The 12,139-nt window shown below is 42.2% G+C and overlaps 2 pseudogenes; both read right to left on the bottom strand.

Moving 5' to 3' along the window:
• Nucleotides 1–12,139, bottom strand: part of LOC114615389 — a 75,187-nt pseudogene that overhangs the window by 49,788 nt on the left and 13,260 nt on the right.
• On the bottom strand, nucleotides 6,670–7,769 carry LOC114615383 (annotated as a pseudogene).

Below are 12,139 nucleotides of genomic sequence, written 5' to 3'. Positions count from 1 at the left end.
ACTACAGAAGGCATAGCTAACCGGCTACCAAAAAGATTAATGAAAAAAAATAGATACCCCCACAAAGCCAGGCCCAACCATAAATACTATGAATAACAATTTACATCCAGGGAAGAGCAATCTCCCTGAGAATCCCCTTCTTTTTCCTTTCCAGGTAAAAATGAATCACCCGTGATGTCTGCTGTTAGAAGTTCTAATCCAGATGGTGGCCTCCGAACTTATACTACTCAGACCTTTGAAGGGGCACTGACAAGAACATCAAACAGCTAGAGATTGACATCACTATCTGAAGAAATCCCTCATTTTGCCATCTGAAGAGACCTCCTAAAATCGCAAAGATCCTTATTGTACTTGATTTACTCTAGTACAATAGAAAAGGCTGTGTACAGCTCTTGACTGTGTACAACCCTCAAAGAAGAAGGTTGCCTTTACATAGACAAGACAAGGAGGGTTAAAGAGAGCCCAAAATAGCTAGTGAAGGCCCTAAGAAAAATCAGAGAGAGAAAGAGACAGATAAATGCTGGTACAAGAGTTGGTTTGCAGCCTCTCCAAGGTTGTCAACCCTATTTCCTTCCATCTTGGGACCATTATTTAGGTTCTTTTCGCTTTTTTCTGCTGGTCCCTGGCCCTCAAATAGGCAGACTAACTCTCTGATACAACAGATAAATAGTTTGGTAGCAAATCCTACTCAGATACATTATCATAAGTTAGCTATGGAGGACCACGAGACTCAAGATGAGGTTGTTACTTTATACAGGTTGTTCCCAAAACTCATTTCCACCCAACCTAAAAGAGGGGACTTCTGCCCCTAGACCAAGCCTGACTTCATAGGGGTTGATGTCAAAAGTATCCCCTCTTCAGGAAAAAGACATCGGGATGGGTATGGCCCTCATGCCTCACTGGAAAACAACAGGGGTATCAGAGCCATTACAAGGTCCCCTTCAATTACTGGAGGTCAGGCCTCTATCCCTGCCTTTGCAAGATTAGAATCGCCACAGCCCTTCTATACTTAGAGAAGGGAGGCGATGTCAGGGGCAGCCATACTTATACACTGAAGGCCTAAAATCAGCCATAGGCCTAAAATCAACAATAGGTCTGTCATACATGTATACTAACACCAAGTCTTGGGTCTCTGTGGAAAAACATTGAAACAGATGGCTATAAGCTATTGTAAACAGGAAGCTTTTGTGGAAATTTACCAGCCTGAGTAGTCATAGACCTCGTAAATAGGTAGCCTTGGCAGATAATACCAACTTAGATAAGGACAAGTGAATCATAGGCAGAGTCATAGAGCCCTGTCCCCTGAACCTTCACCCAGCCAATACCCAGTTCTGAAAGATATCTGTATTCCTCCTGAACACTCATGCTCCAGTGTCATCCCCTTCCCCATGTCCTGCCTTTTTGTGTTTATAACCCCTCTGTGAATAAGTAAAAATTACTATTTGAAAAAAAATAAATTAAAAAAATGGACGCTATCCTCTGAGAGGTTCTACCCAGTATCAAACTGAAACAGATGCAGATACCCACAGCCAAACATTGGATGGTGGTAGGGAATACTTATGGAAGCTTTAGGGAAAGGATTGAAGGCCCTGATGAGTATACAACCCCCACAGGAAGATCAACAGAGCTAACAAACCCGGATCCCTGGGAGCTCTCAGAGTCTGAGCCACCAAACAAAGAACATACATAGGCTAGGATGATCCCCTCCACCCCCAATATGTAGCAGACAGGCAGCTCAGTCATCATGGCTACCTTTTCTGGCCTCACTTGGAAAGGATGAGCCTAATCTGGCAGAGACTTTATGTGCCATGGTGTCGGAATACTCAGTGGAGGCCCCACCCTCTCAGAGGAGAAGGGGAGAGGAGACTGGGGGAGGGAGTATGTGAGCAAGGGACCAGGTTGCAATATTAATTAATTAAGTAATTAATTTAAAAAGTAAGTGTTGTAAGTATTATAAAACTGGAGGTGAACAAAGGAAGGGAGACACAGTTGACACTGTGCTGGCTGTCAAGGTATAAGGACTTGAATTTTATCCTAGAATCCCCATAAAAAGCAGGTTCAAGTGTTGCCTGTAATTCCAGCTGGAAAAGGAAGCAGAATAGACAACTCTTTAGGGGGCACTGGCCAGGCAGCCTAAGCTGATCATCAAGTCCCAGGCCAGTCAGAGACTATGACTCAGAGCCCAAGTTGTATGGCACCCTAAAACTGACACCTGAGATTGTCAGACTGTCTCCTACCTAGCACATGCATGTACACACACACACACAAACACACACACACACACACACACACACACACAAATGAACATGTACTACACAGCCACACAAAGTACTAGGATGTGAGTCAACAACTGCCCTGGTTTTAACATGAATGGCTCCCAAAGTCTCATGCATTTAAATATTTGGCCCATATGGAGTAGCACTATTAGGAGGTGTGGCCTTAATAGAGTAGATGTGGTCTTGTAGGTGGAAATGTGTCACTGAGTGGGTGGGATTTGAGGTCTCAAATGCTCAAGCTATGCCCAGTGTGACACAATTTCCTGTCTGCAGATTAAGATGTAGAACTCTCAGCTCTTCTAGTATCATGTCTGCCTGCTTCATGCCATGATAATAGTGGACTAAACCTCTGAAACTGTAAGCCAGTACCAATGAAATGTTTTTGTTGTTGTTTTTCTATTTTTGTGTGTGTGATTTTTCTTGTCTTTAAATTTTTTTTATAAGAACCATAGTCATGGTGTTTCATCACAGCAATAAAACACTAAGACAACAACCTACACTGGAAATCTTACAGTGTCATAAATCTACAGAGATAGGTAAAGGGACTGAGGAATTGTCTAGTAGAATCATAAGTATATATAAGGAAGGATGGAACTAGATACAATTATCCTAAGTAAGGCGATCCAGACCCAGAAGACAATTTGATATATCACTTATAAGCAGACATTACCTGTAAAGTAATAGGTAATCATACTTCAATCCACAGATCCAGACAGACTAAGTAATAAGGAGAGGTCTAGGAGATGCACAGATCTCCATGGGAAGAGAAAGCAGAATAGACTTTGCAGGCAGACTCAGTGAGGGTGGGAATGGAAACAGGAGGGATCAGGTCAGGAATGGAGGGAAGGAGGGAGAGAGTATGGGATGAGATGACTGGAATAGGACCCTTTTAACAAGTGATGTGAAAACCTAGTGCAGTGGAAACTCCTGGAATCTATCAGGGTGATATTTGTGAGGACTCCTAGTAATGATGAATATGGGGCCATCTTCTATAATCAGGCAAGGCTCCAGTACTGGGATTGGGACAGCAACTCAGCCACAGAACTGTGCCCTCCCCCCAGCCTTAAGCAGGCCTGAAAAACCTTGTTTACCAAAATAGACCAAAAATAATAGGACCTAGGTGGAATTACCCACCTTGGCTGCACATACAGCCTGGTACAGGAACTTAGAAGAATAACTGCCCACTGAGCTTGCCTTGAGATATCTCCAGCTGTCATAAGGCATGAGTTCCCCACCCATCTCCAGCAGTGACCAAGGATGGGTTCCCTCACCCATCTGTGGCTGAAGCAAGAAGGGGCTAAGTGGTGGGGCTTTCCCTTTAAATTGAGAGCTGAATGTTAAACTTTGAGCCTTGATCAGAATCCTTTGTCTTGGCTTCATTTTTTCTCACCTTCCATCCCTTTTTCATTTCCAGCCCCCCTTTCAGGAGAACCTGATTGGTCCACACAGGCAGCTACAGGTGGTGCCCAAAATGAGGGGCCAGAAAATGGGGGACGAACTGAGAAACGTTGTCTTAGGTGGAGCTCTACAGAACACAGAAGAAGAGTATCCCGTGCATTTGGTAAGCAATGAATAGCATTGATTCTAGAGCTAGTTATTTTTTGGAGGCTGTGTTTGCAGGAAGTGTGTTTAAGGGATATGGTCTAGGTTGAATAGGTGTTGACCCAATGACGAACTCACCTAGGAGGTGACAGCAAAACAGGGACAGGAGAATTCCAAATAGGCATTTTCCTGCAGCCTAAGAGCTGCCTCAGACGAGAGGAGCAGGGTTAGAAGGAATTGGAAAACTAAGAAAGCAGGGCACTGAAAAGTAACTATCAATAGCTGCCAGCTACACCTTCTAAAGAAAGAGATGAAGAGTTAGATCTTCAATATGAGAGAGAAAGGGTTTCAGAAAAGTAGTTGTCCTCTCTCTGGGCTTTGTCAGCAAAAAGGAATGAAAAGGCTATTTCAGAGCTCTCCTAGGAACAGGAGAAAATTCAGGAGATGACTTGAATTTTCTCTGGCTTCTACAGGAGCGATCCTTAGTTCTGCTTTCTTTGTTTATTGTCTGTCCTAGACACTTCAATCTGCCTTCATGTGTCAATTGTCTGTTTTGTTTCATTGTCTGAAGGATTGGTGTTCTATGTTTCATGTTCCAAAAGAAAAATCTTTAAAACTGCTTGATACACTTCTTGGTTTAGTTTAACTATTTTTAAAGGCAGTCATAATGTACACAATAGAAGCTAATAAGTTACCCTGCACTGTAACTAGGGGTCAACCTCAGCTGGAGAAGCCTTTTCAGGAACTGACTGGCTGTATAAGCTGCAAGCTGTTTTTAAAAGGACCAGCAGCCTTTTGGCTTTTATGATAAGGAAGATGAGAGTTGTTTTTCCTAGAAAAATAACTTCAGTAACAAGGTGCTTTTCTCTTGAAATTACAGCTAGAAAAAGCAAGAGAATTTGTTTAGTCTAAATACATAAGATGTGTAGCCACTTCATTTTTGTCTGACTGGTTTTAAAGGTATAAATATGTTCTATATGTCTTGGTTATAGATTATTGGCCTATAAGTTATTGGGTACGATTAAAAAATTGCAACTTTAGTAACAGAAAGTTGGCTTAAAACTGGTAACTCGGAGTTGGAGTCATTCAGAAACCAGATGTATAAAAGATTAAAACAATGTCTCTTTAATGAGATATTAAAAGCTGCACTATCATGCATTCATATACAAGAACTGGCATTCAAACTTTGTAACATAAAGGGAATGCTCTTGGTGTTTATTTTAGAGAAAATGAATTGTTCACACTGTTAAAAAATGGTTTTGTTTCCCAAAATTATGGTTATACTCTAATACTGTAGAAGAAACTTAAAAATATAGGTAAACTGCCACTATTCCATTGTCTGCAATGGGCAGTTCAATCATGAGCTTGGGATTTTTTGACTCGCCCATGTTTATAGAAAATAGGATAGAGCAGGTAGAGTTGAATAAAAGTGTTAAAAACAGTTGTGGCATAGTACAGGCCTGCAGGAAGGATAATCTTTGGGTCAGGCCTCAGGAAATAGGCCCAGATTAAGAACATTTACATTTGAATTAAGACAATGCACAGACTGGGCTCAGCAGAAGCTTGGGTGACAGACATTCCTTTTGTCTTGGTCATCATGACCAGACCTTAGAAAGTTGTTTTCGGGAATTTGTTTACTGCCTTGCTTGTTCCTTGGGGTGGAAGTGTCAGCATCAGACCCAAACACATTCACAACAGACAGCTTATGGGTCAGGAGTTATAGATAATGATTATGCTGGGGAAATTAAAATTATGCCTGCTTCCCTCCATGGCCTTACATCTGTGCCTGCTAACAAAAGAATTGCTATAAGAGTAGGAGAGGACAAGATTGACCTTTAACTTGGACTTTATCTGATACTCTCACTCAACTACAAGGAACTGGTTATTCCATTGATCCAAAACAAAGTTCAAGATTTAAGAAACTTAAGATTTATGAAACTAATGGGGCATTAGAGCCTGACTTGCTTACTCCAGCTGCCATTCCAGTAAATTTATATAGAATTATTGTAGATCTAGACAATTGTTTTTATACAGTACCTTTACATCCTGGTGAAGGTGGTTTGCATTCAGTGAATTTATTTGTAATTTTTCAGAGCCCATGAAGCGATATCATTAGAAAGGTTTGGCTCAAGGAATGGTTAATAGCCTTACATTATTTAAAAAAAAAACAAACTTGTTGCTTTAATACAAGAAGTTAAGAGTTTGAATCTTTCAGTGTATATTTTATTAGCTAATGTCTCTAAAGGAGTTTTCCTGCAAGCCTTTGCTCTCATATAACGAGCTTTTACAATTTTGGAGTGCTTGTTGCTCCAGAAAAGATTCAAAGGCAATATCTTTTCAATATTTGAGACCTCAGTTATATCCTAAGCAGATTACGGCACAGAAAATTCTAATAGGAATGGATAATTGGGGCTGACAAGATGGCTCAGCCATTAAAGGCTAGGCTCACAACTAAAAATATAAGAGTTCAACTCCCAGCAACCAAATGGTGGCTCACAACTAACTGTAATGGGATCTAGTGCCCTCTCCTGGCTTGTAGGTATACATTTAAAAAATGGTTTACTTTGAATGATTTTCAAAAGTTGTTAAGAGATATTAATTGGAATCTGGTCCGTCTGAGTCCTGGCTGAGGAACTTCTGTTGGTGTTTGGGGCCACAGGAATCGGAAACCATGGATGACTCACACACGCTCTGAGATCTCCTATAGATCTGGGTTTTCCTGGAAACCTGCATAAACTTGATAGGATTGTAGAACAGACCTATGGTAGAATTAGAATTTTGAAGCACAGGCTTCAAGGTACAAGCCTGTAATCCCAGCTACTTGGGAAGTGGAAACAAGAACTTTGCAGATTCAAGGCCTGCCTGGGCTAAAAGGAAAGAAGCACTCAGGAATCTGAGCAGCATAAAGGCCAGCTCCAGTGATGTACATCACAGCCATGAGGAAGAACCAGCCCATCTGGCCCACTCTGGTGGCCTTGACAAAGCCCTCAGCGATAGTAAAGTGCATGGTGGGTACAACACCACTCAAGCCAAGTCCCAGGAACACTCCTGCTCTTGTCTGCCGGTGCTGAGGAGTGGCAGACCGGTCCCACTGTGCCACAATGATGGCAGAGATGCCCAGGACACAGACGATGGAGAGGTAGATGAGCCGTGGCTGTGGGGAGCAGTAGAAGGAGTAGTAGAGCCAGGAGACGAAGCTCCCCATAATCAGTAGAGCAATCCCTGAATAGTCTAGTTTGGAAAAAGTACTAGAGACCTTTTCTGAATGACAATAGATGGTGTGGAAGAGCCAGGAGAAGCTGAGGCAGAGCACTGCGCCCAGGAAGAACATCCCAAAGACCACCTTCTCCTGTAGGGGAGCCATGAAGTACATATTTGGTCTGAGCATGGTCAAGATTCCCAGAAAGAGAAATAGCACAAAACCAAGCAGATGTGTCCAGATGTTGCCAGTTTCTGTGTGGATGCGGAAGATGCTGTTGAAGCAAGCCCGGAAGGAGGGCATAGGTGGCCTGTGGCCATGTAGCAGGTAGTCATTGTCTTTCAGCCAGTCAGGAAGCACATCTTATGGGATGACCCTCCATCGTCCCTCCCAGACCTTATATACGAACTCCTCCATCTTCTCCATGGCATGGTGGGCTTGCAGAGGAAGTGTCAGTACCCGCACCTCCTCCTCCTCCTTCTTGTGGCACTGGGCATGTCTGTTCTTCTTCAGCCTTGGCTGGGCTGGTGGCTGCCCGCTTGCCCTTCTCCTCCAGCAGGGGTCCCAGCTCAGCCAGCTCCACTGTGTCAGCTTCTCTGTTACTAGAAGGAGCCCCATTGCCCTGTGCCACAGCAGATCCTTTGTGGGAAGACATCTGGCTGTTACTTCAGTGCCTTGAAGCTTCAGCTTGAGGAAAGGTTGGGGTCTCTCAGCCCCAGAGGGCAGAGATCTTCCTGTGATGGTGAACAGGCCTGGCTGGCTGCCTCTGCTGGGGGCCGTGGGCCGGGCCACTGCATCCCGCGGTGCTGGAGGCCGCCTGCGGCTGAGGGCTGCCCGATCCTCAGCGCCCTGCCCCGCTGGAAGGGCAGTTGCTTTGTTTTTACTAAGAACATTAGCCTTTTGCAGCTACTGTCACAACTGGCATTGAAGTTCTTCTGCTTGACTTCTTGTTCAGTAATTACCTTTTGTCTTACCACTTTTTCTTTCTCTCACCACTAGTCTTATGATTCCCCCCTCTCTGTCTCTTTGGAGTATTATTGTTAACTCTTCCCTTAGTTACTTTTCTATTGCTGTGATCAAGGTCACATAAGAAAGAAAACATTTTTGGGGATTCATTGTTCCATAGGGTGAGCCCTTGACCATCATGGCAAGGAACATGGCAATAGGCAGGCAGTTATGGGAGTGGAACAAGCTTACATCTTGATCTATACGCATGGGGGTGGGGGAAAGGGAGACACAGAGACACAGAGACAGACAGAGAAGTAACTGGAAATCATATGGGCTTTTGAAACCTAAAAGCACACTCCTCCCCTCCATACCCCGAGTGACACACTTTCTCCACCAATGCCCTATCTCCTAATCCTTCCCAAACAGTTCCACCAAAGCATTCAAATATGACCTGTGCACCTTTCTCATTCAAACCACCACAGTTTCCAAGTTTGTAATTGTAGAGAGCCGTGGAAAGCAGAGACAGCACTGGCAATCCGATGCTCTCACAAGTTCTGTAATTTACTGTCTTTGTGTGAGGGAAAAGGATGCGAAGTCACAAGCCCTTCCCGGGGCATATAGGATTTTATGGGCAATTAACCAACCAGATATGTACACGCCACTCCAGGGGGTATTTAACCAGGACCTTCTCGGGGCTCGGGGCCTTTCTCCCAGCTGGTTTTCCACCAGCCGGCCTTCTTCCAGCGGGTCTTTCCTCTATAACATCTAATAAAGATCTGCTGAAGAACTTTGGTGTTTTGTGTGACCTTGCTGGCGAGTGCACGTGCGTCACATTAGTGGTGCTGAGAAACCCGGGAAATTCAAAGGTACCCTGTGGAGAAAGGTCCTCCCATCCGGAGTAAAACGTCAAAAAGGCTGCAGCGAAGGGCAGAATAAGAGAGGTATGGTTAATCCTGAATCTTTTCATATTTCCCCTAAATCACAAGCAGCAGTGAAAATTTTGTTATCTTAGTGCCAGCTTTCATCTCATTTCTCCTGCTGTTGTATTGCTTTCACCAGTTTGCCTGTTTAAATCTTGCCGCCGCTTGAGCCGGCCCTGCCCCCCCTTCCAGCAGCCGTTCCGGGCTGCTGAGGTTCAGTAGGCAAGTGAAAGTTTGGCCCTGCCCCTTCTTCCAGCTCTTTTCTGGGGTTTTTACAAGGCAGGAAAAAGTTTGGCTCTAGCTGCTTTGATCCAGCGGTTTTACGAGCAGGCAGAGGCTTAGCATAATTAATCAGCCGTGAGTGAGCTACAGAGCCCTTCCCCCTGAGAGTCAGATTCTCCCAGAGATAAGGAAACAAACAACATGTGGCTTCGCAGTAAATTGTGACCGGCTCTGCAGAGAAAACTTTGTTAGGGAGAGAGATCCATTTGCCTGCACAGGAACCCTGACACTCACCTCCTGGGACAGGCTAGAAGGAGATCTAATTAAGGAACAGCAGAATGGAAAGTTGAGGCCAGGCACACAGTCATTGTGGAAATTGCAAGATCAAAAGTATAGTTCAGCTATTGTGGTGAGTCAGGGAATTTTGAGACAGATTCAGGATACGAGCCTATCAGAAACTGGTTCTGGAGAAGCGCTTACAAGCTCAAATGGAAGCTTGGGTAGACTGTCTACAAATTCCCCCAGACATTTGATCTGTGGGGGTGACAGAGGGAAGATTTAATTCCCTGGGAGAGAAAAAGAGAAAAGGAGTAAAGATGAGGGATATTTTAATTCCCTGGGAGAGAAACAAAGAAAAGGAGAAAAGGCCTTAAAAAGAAAATCTCTTTATCCGGTTAAGAATATGAGAGAGAAAGGGTTTTAGAAAAACAGTTGTCCTCTCTCTGAACTGTGTCAACAAAAAGAGCTCTTAAATGTCCTTCTTTGTTGTCTGTCCTTGGCCCGCCAATGTCCACGTGTGTTGATTGTCTGTTTCTTGTTTCGTTGTCTAAGTGTATGTTCTATGTTGCATGTTCAAAAGACAAAAACGGTTACATATCCAACTCTTGGGCTAGTTTAACTTTGTTTTAAAGACAGTCTTAATATACACAACAGAGGCTGATAAGCTAGCTACCTACACCTGTAGCTAAGAGTTGAGCTGAGCTGAAAAAGCTTCTATATCCAGTTGAAGAATTGCAAAGTTTGAAATTATATTAAATTGAGTCAGGGAAGTCTGGGTCCTCCAAGTGGGAACAGGATTTAGATGGAAAAATAGTCCGCTTTGAGGTGGAAAGATACCATTCACGTGGGCGGCTGCCTCCACAGAATAGAGAACAAAGAGAGGCGGGGATTAGAAACCGCGTGCGTGCGTGAGCTCCCCCACCAGTGAAAACCCGAGCCGTCGTGCTGCGCGCTCCCCCACCTTACGCAGGCGGGCGCTGCACAGAACTCTTTTCAAAGGAAAACAAAGGAAAGATGTTTCAAGCCTTTCCAGTGTTTAAAGCTGTGAAAAGAAGTTGCGTTTACACATCAGTAGAATATACTTCTATTAAGGAACTTGCTGAGTCAGTTCAAAAGCATGGGTTTGATGCTAATTTTACAGCCATGAAGTTTGAGAGATTTGCCGCTATGGCAATGACTCCGAATGTTTGGGAAAAACATTCATACAGTAAAAGCTGCTCTCCCCAATAAAAATTAATAGATACTGGGGCTGATGTAACAATTATTAGAAGACAAGAGTGCCTTTAACTTGGCGTTTGTCTGATAACCTCACTCAGCTAAAAAGAGTTGCTTATTCAGTTAAACCAAAAACAAAGTTCAAATTTAAGATTTATGAAATTAATGAGACATTACAGCCTGTCTTGCCTACGTCAGTTACCATTCTAGTAAATACATAGAATTATTATAGATTTAAAAGATTGTTTTTTATTGTTCCTTTACATCCTGGTAAAGGTGATGAGATTTAAATCCAATGAATTTATTAGTGATTCTTGAGAGCCCATGAAACAATGTCATTAAAAGGCTGCCTCAAAGAATGATTAATAGTCTTACATAAGAATTTGTTTTTGCTTTAATACAGAAGTTAAACATTTAAATCTGTCAGTGTATTTTATTCATTTTGTTAACTGATATCTCTAAAAAGAATTTTTCTGTACGCCTTTACTCTAGAACAATGAGTTTTGAATATTTGAGAATTCAGTTACATCATAAACAGATTGTGACACAGAAAATTCCAATAAGAATGGATAATGGGGGCTAGAGAGATGGCTCAGCCGTTAAAGGCTGGACACACAACTAAAAATATTAAGAGTTCAATTCACAGCAGCCACGTGGTGGCTCACAACCATTTGTGGTGAGATTTAACGCCCTCTTCTGGCTTACAGGCGTACATACAAAAATTGGTTTACTTTTAATGATTCTTAAAAATCAAGTTAACAGATATTAATTGGCTAAAACCTCATCTTAAACTTACCATAAGAGGACTTGAAGCTCTGTTTGATGTTTTCAAGGGAGATACAAATCCTAATTCCCCTCGAGAGTTAACTGATGAGGGATAGATAGCTTTGTAAAAGTATAGAATAAGCTGTTAGTCATTAAAAGATAAATTATCTAGACCATGATACATTGTTGGCTGTTTACATTATTGCTACTCATGTGCTCACAACAGACCTTGGCCAAAGAAACCATTAATGTGGATTCATCTATCTACAAGTAAGTTTGAACATCTTATTTTGAAACAATTACAGTGTTAATACAAGATTGTAAGATAGAATCCTAAAAATATTTTAGATAAAATGTTAATTCTTTATTCCAAATAAAAATTAAGTTGGTTATTGGAAAATAATGATATTTGGCCTATTACTTGACAAAGTTTTTAGGCAAAATTGATAATCATTATCCATAAGACAAGTTGTTAACAGTTGTTCTCTATACATGCTTTTGTTTTTCCTATAAATTTACATACAGCCCATAGAAAAAATATTTACTATATTTACAGATGCCTCATCAATTTATTAGGCACTATATGTAATTATATCACATGTTCATTTTCTTGAATTTTCCCCTGCTTCAACACAAATAATTAAATTAGGTGCTGTAGACACTGTTTGAAATGCTGAAAAATCAAACTTTCAATTGGTACACTCATAGCCAGATATGGCTATGGCTCATGGTTTGTAACTACTTAAAATTGTTGCCTTTTTAGATATTACTAA

The sequence above is a fragment of the Grammomys surdaster genome, unplaced genomic scaffold (assembly GCF_004785775.1).
Source record: "Grammomys surdaster isolate TR1022 unplaced genomic scaffold, NIH_TR_1.0 126660, whole genome shotgun sequence".
Lineage (NCBI taxonomy): Eukaryota > Metazoa > Chordata > Mammalia > Rodentia > Muridae > Grammomys > Grammomys surdaster.
Note: the sequence above shows the minus strand (reverse complement) of the source record. Positions and strands in the feature narration are given on the sequence as shown.